The sequence below is a fragment of the Hemicordylus capensis genome, chromosome 11, assembly GCF_027244095.1.
Source record: "Hemicordylus capensis ecotype Gifberg chromosome 11, rHemCap1.1.pri, whole genome shotgun sequence".
In the NCBI taxonomy this organism is placed as follows: Eukaryota; Metazoa; Chordata; class Lepidosauria; order Squamata; family Cordylidae; genus Hemicordylus; species Hemicordylus capensis.
Genome location: NC_069667.1, coordinates 10449031 through 10455845, shown reverse-complemented (window position 1 = coordinate 10455845; position 6815 = coordinate 10449031).

Below are 6815 nucleotides of genomic sequence, written 5' to 3'. Positions count from 1 at the left end.
CCTACTGTGCGGTGTATTTTTGTGGGGGGGGGGTGGGCTCTCTCATTCGTGGAGCTGTAGCTTGAATCCCCTATTGGGTTGAGAGTTGTTATCCCACCTAGTGAATGGCCTGGCCCTATTCCATTGACTTTGCCCCTGCCTGGAACAGTTGTGAAAGGGGGATCTGGGTGTCTCAAAGGAAGAATTGGACACCTTGTTGGCTTTATCGTCCTTGGAAGGAGATGACATGGCCTTTTTGTCTCAAGCAGAACCAGGTCAAAAATGTTCACCAAATAACTTGCCACCCTTGAAGGGTGTGGGAACCAGGTTGGAGAACACGCTTAAGTGGCTCCTAATAGTCACATCACATGCCAGGGCTCTGGCAGAAATCTGCATGGCATCCACTGTAGTGTCATTCTGAATTGTGTAAAAACTTATGGGCATCAGCTAGTATCCTCAATACAGTGGGAAGGTGGAAAGACCACTTAGTTACTCTCCCAATTCTATGGGCAGAGAAAAGGGATTGTCTCAGATGGAGATTTTCTGTTCCATCTTAGCATCACTCTAGGATGAGGACACACCGACCTCAAGGAGACTTCTCTCTGCAACCCTATTCACCCTGCCAACAGGAGGTTTCTCGGGTTCATATACAACAATCAGCACCAACATTGCACACTTCCTTGTGGTCTGAGCTAGGGATGTGCCAAAATGTGATTTGGCATCCGAATCACCAGCACAATCCCTTTTAAAACTTGGGATGTGACTTGTTGGAACTCCAGGCGATCAAATACATTTCCCCTAACTTTCAGTTGGTTCTGATGCATTGTCATGTGCTTATCAGAACTGACAACTTTACCACCAAAATCTATCTCAACTGGAGGAGCATAGCATAAAGTCTAGGTCACTGCTGTTATAAGCACAACTGATTTTAATGTGACTTCTCTCACAGTCAATCTGCAGGAGGAATTGCATGTGTTAGTCTGGTTAAGCCACCAATAGACTGACCAGGCAGAATGCTTTTCAGCTGTCAGGCCTTTTTTCATGCATAGTGTGCAGTTCAGTCAGCTGGTGGTGGATTTATTTGCTAGCTGGAGAATCCAAGTTGTCTTGCTTCCTGTCTAGGCATGTGCAGGAGGTGTGGAAGAGAGAGGTGCCTTGATCACCAGCTGGCCCTAAGGTCTACTATACATATTCCCTCCAACAGTCATAGTGCCCGAAACAATAAGCAGAATCTCCATGGCACCAGACTGTCCACATTTCACAGCTTCACCTGGGACAATGACCCCCCCCCCCATTTTCTAGGCTCCAATCCTTGTCTCCTATTCCAGGGCTCAGTGGTTCATTCAGATCTGGACTGGATAAAGCTGTGTGACTGGATGCTTGGGGGCCAGTGGCTACATTCCATGGATCTTAAGACACCATTTTGGCACCATGAAGGCCTTCCACAAAGCAAGTATTCAGGCCACATTGAAGGTTTTTGCAGCGTGGTACAGGTCTAACATTCAACCTCTATTTCCTTCCATGGTGCAAATTCTTACCCTTCTACAGTAGGGCTTGGATGTGGAGTTGAGAACCAACACCTTAAAAGATAGGTGCCAGCCATTGCATCAGTTCTGGTCAGCCCCCTGCAGCTGTACAGGTGGAGAATGCAGGTATGGTCATAATAGCATAAGCTGGGTTCCTTGCTATACAAGACCATGGCAAAAAGCCCACCCTCTAGTTGTGCCAGAAGTAGGTGGTCTTGTAATAACAGGTTGCTTACCTGTAACTTTGGTTCTTATAGTGGCCATCTGTGCTCTTACACTTATGGGCTTGTGCCTGCACAGAGACCTCTATTCAGAACATTCCAAGCGGAAAGAATTCTGGTGGGAGTCCCACCTCCTCTCCTTTATGCAGTTGTGTCTTACTCTCCCTCCTCAGTCTGAGTCCACCCTAAAATTTATCATTTTTTTTGTAGAAGAGGGGAGGAAGGGAGAGTGTGTAAACACACAGATGACCACTACAAGAATCAAAGTTACAGGGAAGCAACCTGTTCGTCATGGTCTTCTGTGCCTTACACCAAGCTTAGGCTTACCTGGAGGTAGGATCAAGCAAAGAGCGACTGAAGACCTGTCCACCCCAAAGCAAAATGTCCGCATGCTTTGACATCCAAGGCGTAGTGCTGACAAAGGACAGCAGTATGGACAAGGTGGCCGCTTGGCAGATGGGCTCCAGAGGAGCAGAGCAATGCAAATGATCTTGAGGAATGCCAGTTGATAGGCGAGGTATATGGTATTCACAATCCAATGGGAGAGGGTTGGTGCTGAGATCTGATAGCAGGGGCGTAACTACCATTAGGCAAGGGGAGACAGTAGTCTTGGGGCCCTACTGCCTCGAGGGGCCTTGCAGAGGCACGTCACATGACTCAACCTGTCCGTGTTGCACCCCCTATGAATCATGTTGAGTCTCTTGGAGATTGGCAGTAGCAGAGAGTAAAAAAACCTAGATTCAATGTGAACTAGATATTCACCATATTCATAATGGGGATGTGAGTGTGAGTGCACTATATATTGTGAAGTGTGTTTGTGTATATCAGCGAGGGGCCCATTTTAAAATCTTGTCTCTGGGCCACTCCAACCTTGCAACGCCCCTGTCTGATGGCCCTTTGGGGGGTTGGCAAAGAAGACAAACGAGGGTGACGTATGCCAGGGGGCTGTGCAGGGTGTACGTAGAATGCCAAAGCTCATCAGATGTCGAGAGAATGGAGCGTGCACTCCGCTGAGTCTTTGGGAGCTGGAAAGAAGCTTGGAAGAACAAGCGGTTGGGCATGGTGAAAAGACTACTTTAGGTAAAAAGAAAACATCTGGATGGAGAACCACCTTGGAGAAACTGCTGCCAGTCTGAAGACACTACTGAGCTAGATGGACCAATGGTCTGACTCAGTATATGGCAGCTTCCTATGTCTTTGTGGAAGATCAAGTAAGGAGGATCCACTCTTAAGGCTTTGAGTTTGGTCACGCAGTGAGCCAAAATGATAGCAACCAGGAAGGCGACCTTCCAGGATAGGAGATGAATGTCAGTGGTACCCATGGGTTTGAACAGTGGACACATGAGGCAGGAGAGAATGAAGGAGGGGTCCTAAGCCAGAGCCATGAAGGGATTGTCAGGAAATTCGTGTTGTAAGCCCCAGAGAAATCGTTTGACTCTGAACTATGAGGGGCATGTAGGTCACATGTAAATTACAATAGCAGCCAAGTGTACTTGAGGAGATAAGAATTTTAGGCCCTGCTCTTTGAGATGAAATAGGTAAGAGCAGAGGATTTCGGAAGTTAGAGGGGCATCCAGGAGACTCTTAAGAGGAAAGGAAATTCTGGAAGCAATTCGACTTCCACAAACAAGACGACCTGGTAGAAGGCTTCCATGCTGCCTCTATGATTTGTTGAAGTCTGTCTGGGAATCGGGTCGTATCCTCAGTGAGCCTGAGGCTGTGGAGGTCTGGATGTAGAATTCAGCCCCTTGATTGTGTTAGAAGGTGGGAGCTGAGATGAAGGGGGTGTGTGGACTCCAGCTGAGAGATGGAGCAGTGTGGGGAACCACAGACGGCGAGGCCACTACGGGGCGATGAGGATGCAGGCTGCCGCCTCCTGTTGAATTTTCAGTAGGATCTGTGGTAGCATTGGAACTGGAGGAAAAAGGTAGAGTAAGGAGCTGGTCTCTGAAATGGCAAATGCATCCCCTAGGGAGGCCTGCACCTGTCCCACCCTGCAGCAGAAGAGGGGGCACTGGGAGTTCTCCGGCAAGGTAAAGAGATTGATTTCAGAAGTCCCCCATTTGCGAAAAATGGGGAGTATCCTCTGGTCCAATTTCCATTCATGACTATCTGTCCTCAATCTGCTTAGGGCATTGGACTGCACACTGTCCGTGCCTTGGATGTGTACAACGTGGGGGGTAATGCGATGAACTATACAACACCCCCAGAGGACCATCGTGAGCACACAGATTGGGGAAAGCAGAGGCCATGTGGCTGAAACCGTGAAGGAACCAGAGGCTGGGTGGCTGGAGGATTGAAACTGTGAAGGAACCAGAACTGCAAGGTGCGAGAGTACAGGCGAGTGTACAGGAGAACATGGGTAGTCAAGGCCATGTGTCCTAGTAGGCGTTGTAAGGTTTTTGCCGATGAGGTGGGGGCAAAGGCATGTTGGTGGCTAGAAGAAAGCGGGGCTAAATCCTGCAAGAGGGGAGAAACACTCTGGCCTGACAGGAGTGGAAAAAGAGGCCAAGGAATTCGATGGTCGTGGTTGGCGTGAGGTGCGATTTCTTGAAATTGATGGCTAGGCAGGGGTTGTCCAGTAGGCGGATCGTGGTGTGGACGGCGTCTAACTTCAGAGGGAGAATCTCCCACAATGAGCCAGTCGTCCGTCCGTCTATCTATCTATCAATCTATCAAATTTACACCCTGCCCAAACTTACATCTCTGGGCGGCCAGAGTTATGGAAAAAGGAGTATTCCGGATTCTTGGAGAAAGGTTACAACCGGGGCCAAGCATTTTGTAAATACACGGGGAGCTGAGGCAAGTCAGAAGGGAAGGGATTTGAACTGAAAGGTGTCCTTGCCTTGTTTGAAGCGGGGAAATTTTCGGTGGTGGGGCCCGATTGTGAGGTGATAGTAGGCGTCCTTTAGGTCTAGGGACACAAACCACATCATTTTTTGGGAGAAGAGTGAGGATTGCTGGAATCATCACCATCCAAAAACGCTTATAGATGATGCATGTGTTCTGTCCCCTGAGATCTAGGATAGTTCAGATGCTCCCACTGGCCTTGGGGACTGCAAAATACAGGGAGTAGAATTCCGGGCCTGGGGAAGGCGGTACCAGTTCGATAGCATTTTTCTCCAAAAGGGAGGCAATTTCCTTTCACAAAACCTCTGTGGGACTGGTGGTTTGAACTGGGGAGAAGGGTGGGGTTTCTGAAAATTCCAGGGCATAGCCCATGCATATGATAGAGAGGACCCACTAGTTGGATGTCACTGCTTCCCAAGCCAGTAAATAAGCAAGTGCCTACCCTGGAGAGGAGGGAACTTCTTTGTTTTGGAGAGGAAGGAGGATTAGGGCCACTGTTTGTGGAAAGGCGGCTTGTTATACTGTAACTGTTGTAAGGTGAAAACCTTGGGGAACAAAAGGACCAGTCTCTCTAAGAGTAACTGGAATCCTGGTGCGGTGGGGTGGACAAGACCAGCATGTGGGTTTATTAGTGTGAAGAGGTTGTGATTGGAGACTCATTCAGCTAGCTGTGCTGCTCAATGCACCTTTTAACCTTTGCAGCTTTTGTGGAGTTTCATCAGTTTTTTCTCTGAACAGACTATCACCGAAGGGGAAATCTTCGATGTGGGAGAAGGCTTCATAAGTGAGTCCTGAGGACCTCAACCAAGCATGGCAGTGAAGACCAATAGCAGTGGCCATGACCTTGGCTGCACACTCAGCTGAGTGGTGAGCCAAGTAAAGTTCTTTTTTGACAAGGAGTTCTGTTTCTTTCAGGAAGTGTTTAGCAGGATCTTCATCATCATCAGCAGGTAGATGTTCAAGGAAGGGTCCTAGTTCTTCCCACAATAAATGGTTTTATTTTACACTGTACGCCTGATAGTTAGCCACTCGCAGGTGAAGAGTCCAGTTTACGGCCTTCTTTGATGGAGAAGAGGCCACACACATCTCATTACGAGATTGGGAGGTTTCCACTACCATGGAATTTGGTGTGGGATGTTTGAGTAGGAATTTTCCCATTGATTCGTCTTCCTTATGCACGCAGTAGAAACTTTCAAGACATTTGGTTGGTTGAGGCAGAGAAGATGGTTTGAGTCAGCAAGATTTTGCAACATCCAGAAGTGTTGCATTTTGTGGCAACAAGACAGGTGCGTGAGTGTCTGCATCTATAAGCCCAAAGAGGGGGTCTAGGTCTGTCGTACTTTGTTGGTTCAGCTGTACGCCTAGTGAAGATGTCATGTGGGTCAAATAGTGAGCATATTGTTTAGAATCCTCTGAGGCGGAGGCTGGTTTCTGGTCCACAAGCTTGTCATTAGGGGACATACCGAAGGAGAGGGTTTTGGCGGAAAGAGAATCTTCCACTGGGATGCTGTCGTCCACATACTTCTCTTCCTTTTCTTCTTCTGCTGACTCAGGGTCTACTGGGTCAGGGTCTTGATAAATTGAGGCCCGAGTCAGGGTCTGTTCCTGGTCCTCCAGCTTGGCCAGAGCAGGGGAGATGGCTGGAGGAGTTGTCTGATTCATATGCAACCAGGGTGGACCTTGCTTAGCTAAGGGGACAAGTCATGCTTGCTACCACAAGACCAGCTCTCTGCCCTCTCAATCAGAATGGATCAGGTATCAATGGTAGTAAGAGTCTCTCAGGTTGCGAGTACGTTGATGCGGATAGTGTTCCTCGAATTCGACCTCAAATGCCAAAATCAGCAACTGAGCATGGTCCGGATTTGAGTAAGCCTCCTCAGGCTCATCTTCTTACAACTGTGCCTTGTATTCGCTCCCCCCCCCCACCCTGCCGCTTTGGAAGAGATTGTTGTGCTGTTGGTACCAAGACCGATTCCAATTGAGCCGTGGGCTCCGAGTGCAGCTTTGAGGTAGTGCTAGGACCCAATTGTTTCGCCAGGAGTGGCACCAAAGGTACAGGGGCTGAAGTACTTTGTTTTTGCAGAGGGGTTTTGGTCCCACCAGACTGCATTTTGGCAACTTGGGAGGCGTGCAGGACCTGTTCTCAAAGCCAGGCATGGAGCTGAGAGGCTCAATTCTTTTGTGCCTGTTTAGTAAAGTTAGAGCAGTGGGTGCAGGTTTCCACAACGTGTTGTTCCTT